General features: G+C 40.3%; 1 protein-coding gene and 1 pseudogene across 1 annotated transcript in view; one reads left to right on the top strand and one right to left on the bottom strand.

Annotated features, from left to right (window-relative positions):
• LOC115750563 (protein FAR-RED ELONGATED HYPOCOTYL 3) overlaps nt 1–16,632 on the bottom strand; it is an 874,908-nt gene that overhangs the window by 98,451 nt on the left and 759,825 nt on the right. The window lies entirely within an intron of this gene.
• Nucleotides 14,357–15,848, top strand: LOC115750580 (annotated as a pseudogene).

Here is a 16,632-nt window from a genome sequence, read left to right as displayed (position 1 = left end):
AATTCACCTAAGAAGTGGAAATTTCTTTTAGAAATAAAAATTTATACCAAATGGATTTATGCTTCAGAAGTTAAATTATCAAACGGATTTTTGTTCCAGAAATAATTCTAGAACAGAAATCCACTTCCAGAAGTGTTACCATACACACCCTAAAAGTAAGCACTTCTTACTCTCTGTTTCTTCCATTGAAGTCGCACCATTTGCTGTCATGAGAGAAGGCCCGTCGTTAATACGAGTCACAAACTACAAAATTCAGATCATCATCAGTTAAATTTCATAGAGAAGGAGGAAATCACTTTTCATTTTGTTTAGAGGTCGGACTGTAATTCAAAAGACTAACCAAGACCATTCTAGAGTTTGCTACTACAACCACGAAAGATTGACACATGACTTGCATCTGAAATGGAATTGTCTGATCTCAGAGGAAAGGATGGTAAAACCGCCCTTTTGCATTTCATCATTCAAGAGATCATCCGTTTTGAAAGCTGAAACATGTGAAATCAAAGGGCATTACTTAAATGCCACTGCAGGTACACGTAAAGAAATGATCAAAAGGCTGTACTTGCAAGAAGGAAGTCGGGCAGCTCGTTCTGCAAGCGAGAGCCAAAGCATGTCTAGTGTTAGATCGGAAGATCTTGTGGACGACTCAAGCCATGGTTCAGCAGAACATTATCGTGCTCTTGGGCTGCATGTGGTTTTTGGAGTCAGCAACGAACTCCAAGTCAGCAATTTTAGACGGACCAAGGTATGGTTCTAGTTTGGATGACGAGAGCCTGTCTCTAGGGTTGTCAAAAAAGCCTACGCCGGCCAAGGCCGACCTGAGCCGGCCAGAAAATTCACCTAATTTTTGGGGCCTTTCGGGCCGGCCCGGCCCGACCCGGTTCTGGTTTTTTTGGCACCCACATTTTCTTTTTTGTTTAATTTATTTTTATTATTTTTATTCAACGGGCTTGTCAAGTAATTTTAATTCCAAAAAAAGAAAAAAAAAAGAAAAAAGAATCCGACCCGGCCCGAAAAGTTTGGCATATATAATTCAGGCCGGGCCGGGTTGGCCCAGGCCAAGGTTGGTACTATTTAGTTTCGGGCCGGGCCGGGCCGAGACCCGGCCCGTTGACACCCCTACCTGTCTCCAAAGTTTTATATTAGTTTGCCGGTCTTTATTCAATGAGAAGTTGGTGGAATTCTAAGTATAGTCATCTTTTACTTGTAAGAGTAGCGAGTTGAACAGACAATGCAAAACTCACCGAAACTGATTCTAATAGAGGCAGCTTTTCAGCTTTAATCATGTTTTATTAACATAAGAACAATGTCGTTTGGGGCTTTGCCATTAACTGCACTCGGAAAAGAAGCAATGCTAAACAGTGGCCCTTTCATCCAGGAATATCAACACGACTTCAATGATTTTAACAACAGATAACCTCGCATTAGCCATGCTGCTTATGGAAAACTGAGTACACATGGTACTTCAGATTATTTAGACCAATTATTCTGCAAATCTGATGAATGTACTACAACATAGATGAAAACATTCACATGTTCAGCCTCTCCTCTGTATTCATAGATGGAAACCTTCACATACAAAATCATAAAAGTGAAACTTTGAAGCAAAGATGGATCCGTGTCGGACTCATTACGGTGCAAAGTGGGATCATCTCATTATTCACTACCACATCTAGCATCTACATCAGGCCAATTAGAATATGCTAAGGCCAAACCTATTGATGTGAAAAAAGACTTTTTAGCAACAACTTAAACTTTCTCTTGCTGAAAAAAGGTAAACCTCACGGACTTCACCAGAGCAGCAGCAACTTCAGATAAAATTCTTGAAGCAGAACTTCATATAAATGGAAGATTACAAAGAAGAGGCAACTCAAGCCCTGTGAAACTAATAATCTGATCAAAAGAACTTGCAACAATTTCCTTTTTGTTTTCTTTTGGAACTCACATTCGCCAAACCAGACATCACAAAATGCACAGATATGCTGATGTTGAACTCCAGATCAATTACAAAATGCTCCAGGGTCAGAAATTGAACTCAAAATTACCAAATCCCCATACCAGTCATATAGTACACAACCAAATCCATTTACAAAAAAAAAAAAAAAAACACAAAAGCTAGCACTTTTCAATTTGCAACAAAATATCCTCATCGAACAGCATGCACTGAACTTCCACCAGCATTTCTTGGTCCACAATTTCACAATCCACCACCGGTTCTAGATTGTTGAGTGCATGGAGGTTCTGAGATACTAATTGAAGATTGGCTCGGTGAAACTTGAACATTACTTGTTCTCGCTTGTCCATTGGAGAAGGATGGGCCTCCGATGTCAATAATTCTATCACTACCAGGCATCTGTAGTGAAATAAAAAATATGAACTTGTTTTTCGTTTCGATATTCGTATAAAAAATTAGACAAATATATTACCCTTAAATATGAACTTTCAATTTCAGACATAAAAAGTCCATATCCTTGGCGAGCCTGAAGATACAAAATGAAGATAGAACATTAATCACAATGTACACAAGTGTTATGAAAACAAAACAAAATAGAAGTCCATATCATGAATAGACTACCAACCTCTGCTCTCTCCATGCTAATGATGGCATGGTCCCTATTAGATGGTCCACTAGCTTGTGCACTATCTTGCGCATCAGTAGCCTTCTTTGGTCTTCCTCTTTTTGCCTACATGTGAAAAAAAAAAAAAAACACCAACGTTAACGTCCATGATATCCCCAACAAATTATTAAAAGTTACAAAATTGTCAAATAAGCTTACTTTGGGTGGCCTAGGTGCTGTAGGATTCTTGCATTTTTTTTTTTGTTATGTCCATACCAAAGACAATTTGAACATCGCATTTGGACTCCAATTTTCATCAATTTCTTACCATCACTACTTCGCTCATCCTTATCCTTGATTCTGTTTTTTTTTTCTCTTCGCCTTTTCCTTGTAAGGTGGGGGTTTGATTGGCTCACCACTGACTTTGGGCCACATTTGTTGTCCATTCATGACTGGGAGGGAAAATTGATAACATCTTTCATAAGCATCTTTCTTGAAGCTATCATCAATGTAATCGTTGATATTGTACTTCATGAAACTAATGCAACTCATGGCATGTTTACATGGTATTCTAGACAAATCCCATTCTCTACAAGAACAAGTTTTTCCAGCCAAGTCAACCACAAATCTATTGTTAAATACTTGAACCTCAAAGTTATTCCCCATTTCTACTCTAGCAATACAATGCATGCTCTCCAACTTAGTCTTCTCCAACTTCATTTAATCCTTAGACAAATTGGATCTGTTCAATCCATCATTAACTATCTTCTTTCTGCCATTCTGTCCATCAACATAGTTCTTCTTATTCCTTTCAGCATCTCAAGTATGGGTTTTGCTCTTGGTATCCAAATGTATCTGTTGAAGGTCTCACTTAAGTTATTATCAGCTGCATCACACTTGGTATCTATCCCGATGAAAGCCTTACCAAAGTGCTGAAGGCCTTGCCTAAAAAAGTCTTCATAACCTTTATGGCACTCCTCCTTCAAATCCGCCATTGCTATGTCAAATTCAGCTTGAAATGTACATCTTATAGCCCTCCAAAATAGATTCTTAAGAGTATCCCATTTATGCAAATTTTTTTCCAATTAGCATATATGTGTCTTGCATAATTTTGATGTTTTCTTTATGGAGATAAGCCTGAAATTGAATCCATTAGTCCTTGCAACAAAAAAATCAGCCTATAAGAATAAGCAAATCACATGAATAATCGCACTATTGTAGGGTAATAGCCATTAAAGACAAAATATGAGACATCACCTTTTGCTGATCACTAATAAAAGTCCAACCCTCACCTATGCCGACGCTCAAGTCAATGAATAACGGGGTGAGAAACCAAGTCCAAGTTGTCTCGGATTCAACTTCCGTAACTACCGGAGCTATTGAAAATATTTGATTGTCTCCATCTCGTCCTACAGCACACAACAACATACCCTTCAATCTAGTCTTAAGAAAGCACCCATCTAAGCTTATGTCACATCTACATCCTACTAAAAACCCCTTTTCAACTCATCAAAACCCACATAAAATCTCTCAAATACCTTGGTTATTGGGTTGACTTCTACATCAAATGTTCCCTCTTTGCTAACCCTCTTGAGCTCCGCCAAATAAGATTTCAACATACCATATTGCTCCTCTATTGAGCCTATTATATCACTAAGAGCTTTCCCTATAGCTTTGTAACATTTTTTCTTGTTAAGTGTCGGGGTAAACCTTTCTTTGCATCTGCATGTATTTCAGCGACTAAGTAAGTATGGCTCTAATATTGGGCATGTACTCTTGAGCAAGCCATGCAGCAGTGGCTTGCCTATTTTAAAGACTTCTATTGCAATTTTGGGGATTTCCAACTCTCTTAATGACAAAGTTTTCTCATTCTGAATTGAACTACGATATGACCTCCAACCGCATCCTCTTACACACTCTGCTTCCATTCTTTTATATTCATTCTTTTTCCAAAAAATGTTAAATAATTAATTATGGCATAGCTTTTCACTGCATTGTTGAACTGTTCATGAGATTCAAATCTCATGCATATACTAAATATTTCCTCGTTATGGTCACATGTAGGATCATATCTCTTAACTATTAAGCATGATATGCCATTGGTTTCTTCGAAATCATCAATATCGAGTCCACTTGGAGATTCATTATTAGAATTTGCATCTTCATCAGCTGCCTCATCTTCATATAAACAACATTGGTGGAACCTACATGTGACATCCTGGAATTTTAATGTTGGTAAGAAAAATTATGAATTTCAGCGTAGAAAATAAATTTGGATATTGAAGATTTAAGAGACGATGATTGGTTCGTTTTGAGATGTCGGTCAGAAAAAGTTATGTTTGAATAGTCAAACATTGACTCATAATCTTGAAACCCTTCGCGCTTGAACCCGGTCTTGATCGAACTCTAAATGTGAAAATCTTAATTTTGCCCTCGGTTGGTTGAGACAAATGACCACCGATACCCATTTTGCCAATTTACCAAATTGCCCCAATTTTAACTCAAAAGGTGAAGAAAAATTGAATTGTGAAGAAACTTGTGGGCCCCGACTCTTTTCTTTCTTTCTTAATCAATCGCCCCCCATGGCGTCACCCTCACACGTCGCCCGCCCAAAACCTTCTGCCCAAGGTTCCTCCCCGAGAAAATATTAGGTACAAACGTGGGAAATCCGACGTGGTCCAGATCACCATTTAGTGCATGACAAGTGGCGCAAAAGGGTCCCACCACAAAAAAGAAAAAGAAAAAGAAAAAGGAAAGTTCTCTCCTCTCTCTCCACTGTCTCTCTCTCGCATTGCATCTCGACCGGAAAATCAAGAAGACGCCGACTACAGAGCTCGAGCTCCACGGCCATGGCGGCTGCGACTTTTACGGCCGGGGCGCCGACCGACGAGTTCATGCCACCATGGGCGAGGAGCTCGAGCGCACGGCTCGTGGCCGCCATGGCCACGGAACTCGAGCTCTAGAGCCGCACGGCCATGGCGGCCGTGAGCCATGGGCTCGACCTTGGCGGCCAGAGACCCAGAAGACGTCGGCCACCGTCGCAGAGCTCGAGCTCACGGCTCGCGGCCTCCATGGCCGCGGACCTCGAGTTCTCGAGCTCGACAGCCATGGCGGTCGCGAGTCGTGATCTCGAGCTTCGCGACCGAGGGCAGAGAAGACGTTGGCCCCAACAACAGAGCTCGAGGCCATGGCTCCCAACGGCCATGGCCACGTAGCTCGAGCTCGAGCTCCACGGCCATGGCGGCCGGGAGCCTTAGGCTCGAGCTTCGCGGTAAGACGTCGACGAATGAAGGGACAGAATCCATCAGCGGCAAGTCGGTTGTCGAAGACTTTGAGAGCGCTCTTCGACGCGGTCCGTAGCGGCCGTGGGCCGGCTCGAGGTCGAAACGGGAAAAGAGATTAGTCGGAGGAAAGAGTGGGTCGGTGGTCGGAGAGGTCGGGCGAAAGACAGAGAGAGAGAGAGAGAGTGGCAAGACAGACAAAGGAGAGAGAAATTTTTCTTTTTTTCCCGAGTGGTGGACCCCTATTCGATACGTGTTGTAAATTGAATGGTGAACCGGGCCACGTAAGCTTTACAAGGCCCGTATCCCTCCCCCATCCCCCCCCCCACGTGACCGACTTGACTCTCTTTCTCTTCTGCTCTGCTCGCATGCGAAGACCATCCCCCTTCCTTCTTTACGCATCTACTCCATCTTCTTCTTCATTCTTTTTTGTTTCTTTTTCCGGTTGGCCAGCCCCTTCGCACGACCACCATGCCACCTTCCGTCGCTCAGCTGCTTGCCCGGCTCACCCATCCATCTGCTCGAGCCTCCCGGCGGCAGCAGCCGTTTGCGAGCAGCCGTCCCAACCACGGGACCTCCGGATCCGAGAGCTCGAGACCACCCCCACCCCAGCCGGTCTTCGTCATTCTCTGCTACCTTGCCGCCGCGCCGAGCCACCGCTCCGTCATCCGTCACCCGCCGGACGTGCGAGCGGGACGAGACCCGTGGCATCCATTGGAACCTTTCGCTTAACCCACTCTATCCACATCTGGTCACCACTTCCCTCCGCCTATAGTCGAGCCGTCCTCCACCGTTTGAGCTTCGCCGGATCTACGCATACCCAGCTGAGCAGCTACTGCCCTTGACGTTGCTGCCCACCCACATCGCGATCTATTGCCGTGCCCGACCTCGCGATCTTGGCCTGAGTTTCCTCTACGTCGAGCTGTTTGCCCGTCATTCCGGTCGGCCGCGCCGCCGCCCGGCCGTCACCACTACCCCAGCCCGACGCCCATCCACCACCAAGTCCCCACGCACGGCAAACCCGAGAAACCGACTCTACCCAAAACCCCGACCTGACCCATCCGACCTTGGCCCAAACCGAAGCCCTCTTGTCCGATACCCGATTCAACTTGAAACCGTTGTTTTGACCTTGGCCCGACTCGAAATGCTGACTTGACCCAAACCGACCCGACCCGAAACTTATAGTACCCGCATCCGGTTCGTGCCGCCTCCCGCAAGCCCCGCCGTTTACATCGCCATCGTGTCTGACCCTATATTGATCACCGGAGTTTGTGAGTTAATTCCTAAACTACGAATAGTGCCTTAACCGTGTTTAAGGATTAGATTAATTATTGTTGTTTGCTGAATATATTTGTTAAATCGTAATCGGATTATTTGCCCGAAGTTGAGTCAGTTAAATATTGTGATGACAATTAATCGGAGCCTGAAGTAATTGATCGAGATAGAATAATTAATTACGGTTGGGATAATTAATTAATTGTTAATTAATTATTAGATGATTATTATTATTGGATGATTATATGTGACTGCTGAGTGTTCGGATCGATGTGATTGATCACCCTGTTTATAAATGCAAAGTCCGGTAGACAATATGTGTATTTATGTGACCACGTATGGACTGAATTTTGAGCATGAAAATGGCATTGAGCCATGTTTTGAGCACAACCGTGTGTGCATTGGGATTTAATCCAAAGATATAAATTGGCTAGCATGATGGTTACTGTCACCTAGGGGCGTCTCGGGGATCAAACGTTACTCGGGAGTGTTCCGAGGTAAAATGTCACCCGGGGGTGTCCCGGGGATAAAACAATACTCGGGGGTGTCCTGGGAATAAAATGTTGCTCGGGAGTGTCCCGGGGTTAAAATATCACTCGGGGGTGTCCTGAAAATAAAACGTTACTTAGGGGTGTCTCGGGAATAAAACGTTACTTGGGAGTGTACCGGGGATAAAACGTCACTTGAGGGTGTCCCGAAGATAAAATGTCACTTGGGGATGTCCCATGGGCGAGCTATTAACAATCGGAATGCATGTGGTATATTGTGCATGCGAATTGTAATGAGTGTTTTGGTTATGTGTCTTGGATTGTGTACAATAGATTACCATGTTATAATGTTCATGTGTGGGCTAAGGTGAGGTAAGATTGCACACGATTGATGATATATTGTGAGGTTATGCCCGATCATATGGTAGTTAGAGCGTGGCGAGAGTCGCACGCTATTAATCTGTCATCGAAATTTATCTTGCATGTATAGGTTGTCTTGAGCGAATCGGGATCTTGCTCGGACTTAGGCATTGATTCACCGAGATTTATATCTCACTCCGTTATTATTAACCTTTTTCAAGCCTTTAACTATGGAGAGCTAGAAGTGGGCATGGATTATTGTTGAGTAGTACGGAGTAGTGTTAACCCCTAAACCCGCTTTGTTATTTTTGTGGGTCGTAGGAAGTGGCCATGAGATAGGACTTGTATATATATACTTCCCGGGTTAACAACAAATAAAAAAAAATGATCGTTGCTGATGTTGATTAATGTGATGATTTGTTTAACATCTTGCTTTGCTATTCCTGTTCATTTTATAACTATTTGGGAGTTTTACGCTCCACATGCGTGTATTAATAAGATAAAAATAATGGGCCGATGACGTGTCCGAGACGTCGTCCTTTTTTACCAGAGACGATTTGGTAGAGCTGTTGCGGGTCCGGGGATCAGAGTGTGACATTACATCTAAATCTCGACCATCATCCGCCTCCTCCTCCTCCTTCATTCTTGCTTCTTCGAATTCTCTCATCATGTCCTTTGGCACCGACTCTTCATCATATAATATATTTGGTTCTTTATCACTCCAATCCAATAAGTTGTAATCACTGTTACTTTCATTCCGTTAAAAAATGCACAAAGTCATAAGCTAATAACTAAAAACAATATTCGAACATAAAGAGTCAACAATCGAATCAACTCATCATTAGCTCTAATTCAACCTAGTAATACTCCAATTTCTGCGAGCAAAACTTACGAGAAAAACAACAATCAACCGACAAGTTCAATGTTAAACGCATCACATTGATTGAAGCGACATGTGAATAACACAACTTACATATTCGGAACAATTGACTACCATAACAATCAACCAACATTTTTCTGTGATTGAATTCTGTTCAAGGACCCGAGTACTTTGAGCACATCTTTCTTATTTCCACTGCTTGAGGTTATAGTGATGACCATGAGGAAACAACGAAAGGTACTAACTTACAGACAAAATGGAAATAACTACAGCAAGCCTCTAATCAGAATAATACACATAAGTAAGAATTGACAAAGGCAAGATAAATGCACTCATACTTCATCAGAATTTCGTCGTTAAATTTTGAGGAAAAAGGAAAAAAGAAACAATAGAACAATACATGATTGTCACAAAGGTTGTTCGCAGTTTCCGCCACCCTCTCCTTTGAGCGACCGAACATGAGCACGTATATCAAGGCTCTACATGAAGAGGCAAATAGGTTAAATATGTGTCACTATGATAATTTAAATTCTAGGACCAATATCAATAAATTTAGCAGTAGTTTAGAATATGAGGCAAATAGGCTTGTTGGAATCCTTTGAGTGAAACAAGTCGAGAGGCTAACACACGGAGAGGGGTTGACACGCAGAGGAAGGAGAAGCTTCGACTTCGTGTTGTCGAGAGCGAATTTGATATGGTTCTAACTTCGTGTTGTCAAGAGCCAATATGATACGGAGAGAGCGATCGAAGGTACTCTCTCTTGGAGCAAAATTGAAGAATAAGAAGTAGCAAGCCCTAACTCTCCTCCTCCGGAAGAAGAAGTTCGTTGCTCTGGTTCTACTGCTGTTAACACTTGATTTTTAATCAATTTTTCTTTAGAAAAATCATTAGAAATACAATAAAAATTCATCAAATAATTAATTTTGGAAGCCTTGACCAAGTCTAAGGAACCACTTTTACACAAAAAATAATTTTCGGTATTTTTTTGAATTTTTTTAATATTTTTTGAAAATTAGGAAAATACATAAAAATTAAAAAAAAAAAAAGCATTTGTGGTGGAAAAAATATGAAAAAATAGTTAATATTTTTATTTTAATTCTATTTTCATGTTTCTCTTTGAAAGTTTGAAAACTTCAATTTGGGATCACATGATTTTTCACAAAAGTGAACCGAAATTGAGCCAAAAAAAATTACATTTTGCTCATTTTATTTTCTCTTTTACAAGTCATGAAGTTTGCCTCTAGTGCCTCATATTACATTTTATCCGATTGTTTTCGTAATTGCTCTATTTCAACACATTTTTTTTTCAATTTAGTCCCTCAATTTTATCCAAAGTGCAATTAGTCATTTTTAGATAACCCCATTCAAATCTAAACCACTACCCCTAGTTTTTACGCATTCTAAACATGACGGTGGGGAATAGCTTGGCCTAAATTCATCATTTTCTATCCCAATTGCACAATTTGGGTAGTCATGGCCACGGGTCGAAACCGGCTGTTCCGGTTCATGATCAAGCGGCTTCGGTTCCATATGTCGGGGGAACCGGAACCGAGCCCTTAAGTGATGGTTCCGGTTCCGATTTTAAATCGGCAATTTCGCGCTGGTTTCGTGCCCGGTTTCGGCTCAAAATCGAAAATGGGACTGGAGGTTTTGGTTTTGGTTTTGGTTACGGTTTTTGAGTTTAAAAATCAAATTGTAAGGAATTCGTAATAAAATTGTAATCAAATTATCAAATAATAAATTATTAAACAAAAGAAAATTATGAATTATGAAATTATAAAATAATGAATTATCAAATATAAATTGTAATCAAATTGTAATTAAATTTAGGGGGAAAAAGGAGGGGGGAGGGGGCTTAAACTTAATGAATTATCATTAAGCGCCTTTATATCTTCTTGGGGATAGAAGAATCTAATCCCATGTAGTTCTCTTTCCTATGATAACCCCATACTTACCTCATCCTCAATCATCGCTAGCCGTTCCGGTATTGGTACCGATGGTGGTGGTATCTCTGTTATCAAAGAATTCGGTTTTATTATTGCAATCTATCTCTTGTTATCTATATTGAGTCTTTATCCAATCATCAACACAAGCTCGAGCCTTCATCAAATCGGGAAGAAATCTTGAATGTCGTTCGTCCAAAATATTACCTCCAGTGCTAAATGCTTGTTATACCGCAATTGTTGAATGATAGGTTGCTAAAATTTATTCTGCAATTAGAGCTAGAATTGAGTATTGGGTGGAGTGCCTCTTTCACTAATCCAATATTATGAAATCAATGTTGCCTTCAGATTCATCAAACTCAAAAGAAATGATTAGATAGCTCTCTATTTCAGAATTACTTCATATTGCTCCATTTTGCTTTTTTTGCCTATGCAACAGAAGTTGGTACCCTCTATTAATTTTATATATGTTCCCACTTTGTATGTCACTAGATTAAGAAGATCAACTATCACCTAGATTATATTTTCTATAAAATTCATTATATAATTATATCATTACGTTTTTAACCATTATTTGTATAGCTCTAATATTTACCCTATCAATTAAATGTAAATATTCATAATACGTATTCAAATAATCATCTAAACCATCTAATTTATAACATGGATAAAAAACACAAGTAACTAAATAAATAATAAGAATTTCCCCATAATAACGTAGCCATTTTGTTTGCATTTCTATAATAGTATCTCTTAATTTATCCCCATTTTCATTTTCTTCAAAAATTTCAAAAATGTTAATACATTCTATTTAAAATGAATGTGTAGTAGGATAATAAATACCTGATAAAGTATAAGTTGCATCATTAAAATTTTTTAAAATATCTAAAAATTTTCTTCAAATATCCCATTCTTGTGGTTATAAATTAATTTGAGTTATATTATCTGAAATAAATGCACATAATAAATTTTTATATGCAAAAGATTCATTAAGCAACTCGTAAGTAGAATTCTAACGATTTGAAACATCTCTTGAATTTTTTTTTTTGTTTTCTTTACAAAATTTTAACCATTCTTTCATTACTTGGGATTATTTCCAAAAAAATTGAATTGCTATTTTTATTGCGTCAAGGAAAATATCAAGAGTTTTTAAACCATCTTGTATACATAAATTTAAAACATGACAAGTACATCTAATGTGAAAAAATTATCCACCAAAAACGGGTTACTAATTTTTTCTAGTTCAACAATTGAAGCGGTATTTGCCGTGACATTCCAATTGAAAAAAAAAATTATTAAGCAAATAATATTCTTCTAAATTTTTCTAATTAATCTATAAATATTATTTGCTGTATGCTTATTAGTAAAAACTCTAAATGTAATAACTCTTTTTTGAATATTCCGATTATCATCTATCCAATGACATGTTATACCCATATAAGAATGAACTTGCCAATGATCACTCCAAATATCGCTATCTATATGCGTTTAAAGGTATTTCTAGAATCACGTTTTGCTTGTGGAATACATGCATTTTGTATAAATTGATTAAAACCAAATCTTTCACCAAAACTAAATGATAAATGCTCAACAGAAATAAATTTACCTAATTCTTCTTTATAAGTTTTTTCATTATAACGAAATAAAGGAGGAGTTTTAGAATTGACATATTCAAAAATTTGTTATTGCTTGGTGTCAATTCCAGCTTCGGTTAGATGTTTCTCTTTAAGATGATGTTTAAATGTTCTATATCCTGGTCCACCGATATAGTTATATTTGTCGCATAGTGTTTACAAACTAGATCATACCTTTTTGGTGCTATATCAAATCTTTCTATCTTCGTGAAGTGGCCCCACACATCGGGTGTAAACTCTCGCTTAGGCTCCTTTGTTGTTGACATTTTTTCGATATCGGTAGGAGGATAAAAACTCTCTTGCATTAGGACATGCTCCATATTAGGAATAATGTTGATTTCATCATTTACATCAACATCGACTCCCCAATCTTTCAAATAATGAGGACTAGGAGCATAATTGGATTCCCCCACCTTGTTCTTGCCTTTATCACTAGTTCTACTTTCACTTGCCATTTTTCGAGAGAATTGAGAAAATTTGAAAGAATTAAGATAAAGAGAGAATTTGTGTGGAAAAAATGATAGATAGGAAGGGGTATTTATAATATAAGTTAGAAATTAGTAAAAAAAAAAAGTGAGGTGACCATTACCAAGAGCCGTTGCCAAGGCCACGGCTCTTTCCTTTTTATTAATTTTTTCAATTTTTATTCTTCTTTTGGCCATTCCGAACCGGCCCGTAACCTCCGATTCCGGGCCCGGTTTAAGTTTTCATGAAACTGTGACCGGGCCCGTATGCCATGGGCCAATTCTAGTTTGGAATTGCAGGCCCGATCAACGGGCCTGTTCCGATTTTGACCCGGGCCTGTTCCGGGTTGGTTTCGGGTGCAAACCGGCCCGTGGCCATGACTAAATTTGGGTAATCGGATCAAATTTAAAATTTGGGGGTCTGCGTGAAATTAAGCCATTTGGACCCAAGCTTCATTCCTAGATGAAAAACATATCATATAATCTAATTTTGGCTTTAATTTCATAAAATTTGAGTATTTGCAGGTTCGAATTGACATTTTTTTCGAATGTGCGGATCAGTCGGGTCGGATGGATCTGACCCGCGACCCAGCAGACCATCTACTTATGTTTTGTGTAGTGAACAGTCAGAAACAGGCAGAAATGAGGAAGCCATCTCCGAGACGTTTTGGTGCACGCCCATACTCCCGTTGGGCGCAAGCATTTTGAAGTTCCCCCTCCGGGATCGATTTTTTTTTTTTGGGGAGGTCGATTGGGTATAGAAAACAAAATTGGTTTTTGGATCAAAGGGGGAGATTTTTCCATTTTTCGGTCGTAACAGATTCAGAGGGACAAAAAAACGATCTCCAACGATCTGAGAGAGGGGGAGAAGAGAAATGAACACTCTCGAGGGTTTGACACTTCTGCCCTGGACGAAAGTTGGAGCCGAAGTTTCAAAGCTTTGGTCAGAGTGATCCAGAGCGAGCCGGGCCTCAAGATTGAGCTTGCAAGCTTTACAGAGACAAGACGAAGCTTTTGAACCCAGTCGGGCACTATTTCATTGCCGGAAAAGGTGAGTCCAGCTTCAGTCCGCCCGAGTTCGTGTTAAAGGCAAAAGGATTCTTAGTGCTTTTTGATCCAGATTACTACTCATGCATTACTGATCTCGAATCTATACTTTTTCTATGTTTTTGTTGCATGAAACCTACAGTGTCGGCCCTGAACCCACGAGCTTATGAGCTCATTCCACGCAAAACCTGGACCGTCGGTTGATCAGGTAAGCTTTCTTGATCATTTGATCCTGTTTCAGGCGTTGGTTCTGTTTGGATGCTTTCACTCTTTTCTAATGGGCCTACATAATCGACACCCAAAGGCCCGTAATTATTCTTAGTGGGCCTCTTTGGGCCCACTTGACAGCCCAGTCCCCCAACGAAATACGACGCACCGTATCGGCCGGCTTTGACTTTGAAGTCTCGACTCTTCTTCACTAACTTGTTCTAAAACCCTACGTAATCTTTCGCGCCTGTCCGTCCCTTTCCCCTAAAACCCGTACCCCCTCCTCTGTCCCTCTGTCTCGCCCTCTCTCTCTGAAACTACTAAGAAATGGCCTTCTCTTCTATTCTTCGCCGATCGGCCTCCTCTTTCGCGTCTCTCGCGGTTCGTGCTCTCCGGAGCCAGCGGAATTGCCACTCTGCCATCTTTGCCGCTCTTAACCAGACGAGGATCATTTCCAGCGAGCCTCGTCTCAGTCCGTTTCTGCCTCCTCCTTTTAGCTACTCCACGAAGAGGCCGAGCTCTGACGAGAATCTCCTCCGAGTCCTCGACTCGGAAATGCAATGCGCTAAGGAAACCGTCGACCACTATCGGGTGAGTGAAAACAAGGATGAAATTCTTTTAGGCAAATGATTAAACATTGCTTGTTTTTTGCAGAAGGAAGAGACATGTTTCTAAACACAACAACTGGGCTTTTATTTTTCTATCAAGGATCATGCCATTAATTATATGCTTTTGCCCCCGTTTTTTATGCGAAACTGTGCAGGATGTGCTAGCCTGCTAGGGGAGAAAAACTAACTATATACTAATTTTGAATTTCCTCTTCTTGAGAAACTCTCCATCTGCATCTCCTATCATTGAGGGTTCGAAGCAAAAAAATACAATTCAAATAAGAAGTACAAAAAATATGATATGGAGGGCTATTCCTATACGAGATTCACATTTTCTTTTGAACTTATGATGTTGTTTATAGGTTGAAGATGCACCAAATGGATTCCCCTTTAAAATTGAAGACAAGCCTGGATCTGCCACCATTACACTGTTAAGGGAGTATGCGGGTGAAGAGATAAAAGTTGAAGTCAGCTGCCCTAAACGCGTGACCAGTGATGACATCCAGGCCTATAGTGATGAGAAGGAGAGCATTCCTCTAGTCATAAGCGTTGCCAACGGCAGTAGACAGTTTATTAAATTCGACTGCGTTGCTTACACCGATAACCTCGAAATTGACTGCTTGGGTGTTAACAATCCTGAAAACTTGAGGACCAAATTGCTTATGAAGGGCGTGATTTCCAGTAAGCTCTTTTTGTTTCCTTTCCCCCCTTATCTGTAAGATACACAGTTCGTATCTTGTCTAATTACTGTCACACATAGTCCCTCGACCTAACCATTTCACTTTCTCTTGTGCTCTCTCTTCTCCAGGGATTTGGATGAGAATCTGCAGAAAGAATTTCACAAGTATTTAGCGATTAGAGGAATCAGAGCCAGCACAGCCAATTTCTTGTATGGATACATGATCAACAAAGGCAGCAGAGAGTACTTGATGTGGTTGAAGATGCTTAAGAAGTTTGTCGAGGCGTAATTTTGTTGGAAGCGGCGTCGCTTGGTAGGGTTTTAGTCTTCAGTTTTGGTGCGAGATCCTCCGTTGCAATAGCTTATTTCGGTCTGAATGTAGACTACTATGGGTTGTCCACTGCTCGAAGGGAACATCTTTAATTGAGAGAGCCGAAATTGTTATTTATAAAATAAGTTTTACAATGCACTTGTTTTTTTAAATGCCGCTAGTCTACATGCAGACATTTTGTTGTTGATTATGATTAGCTGTGAATTACAGTAATAGAAGACACTCCATGGAATTGTTAGTGTTGGATTAACCTCTATTTTGTGGGGGATAAAATTGGTCCAGGTGAAGAAGGTGCTCTCAATCGATGCATATCATAACCGTCTTTTACAAGGTGGTCATTGAGAGATTAAAGAAATGGTCTGCTTTCATTGCTTGCACCCCAAGCCATGATAAACACATGCCCTGGATTTCAGTTTTTGCCTTCTCAATTTCAGTTCGCATTGAGTTGATAGGGAGGTTTCTAGATGTACCTTCACTCTTACTGTGCTGTCTACACTTTCAAAATCTTCAAAGCATAGAATTTTTTGTTGATTATTTTGAAATTTTCTCCGACTATGTATGATATAGGTCATGGAGGAAATCTAAGATTTTGGTGGAAGATGAGAAAGCAGGTACATCGACATGGCTAAACATGGATTTACTGCTATGGAAGGATCTCGCTCTATGTTAGCGCAAACCTCAAGCCAAAATGAGGCAGTGGCCTCGAAAAGAAAGATCGAAATGGAAAAAACTTGTTGATCTCGGCGGGTATAGAACTAAATACGATCAACGGTTCTTATACTTGGCTATGGAAGTTTGCTTTCGGTATAAGTTTATCTGAAGCTAAAGCGGTCCCATTTTCCTTAGCCTGATGATCGGAATTGCAGAGTAGGTGTAT

The sequence above is a fragment of the Rhodamnia argentea genome, chromosome 10, assembly GCF_020921035.1.
Source record: "Rhodamnia argentea isolate NSW1041297 chromosome 10, ASM2092103v1, whole genome shotgun sequence".
Taxonomy (NCBI): Eukaryota; Viridiplantae; Streptophyta; class Magnoliopsida; order Myrtales; family Myrtaceae; genus Rhodamnia; species Rhodamnia argentea.
This window is presented reverse-complemented; position numbering and strand designations above follow the sequence as displayed.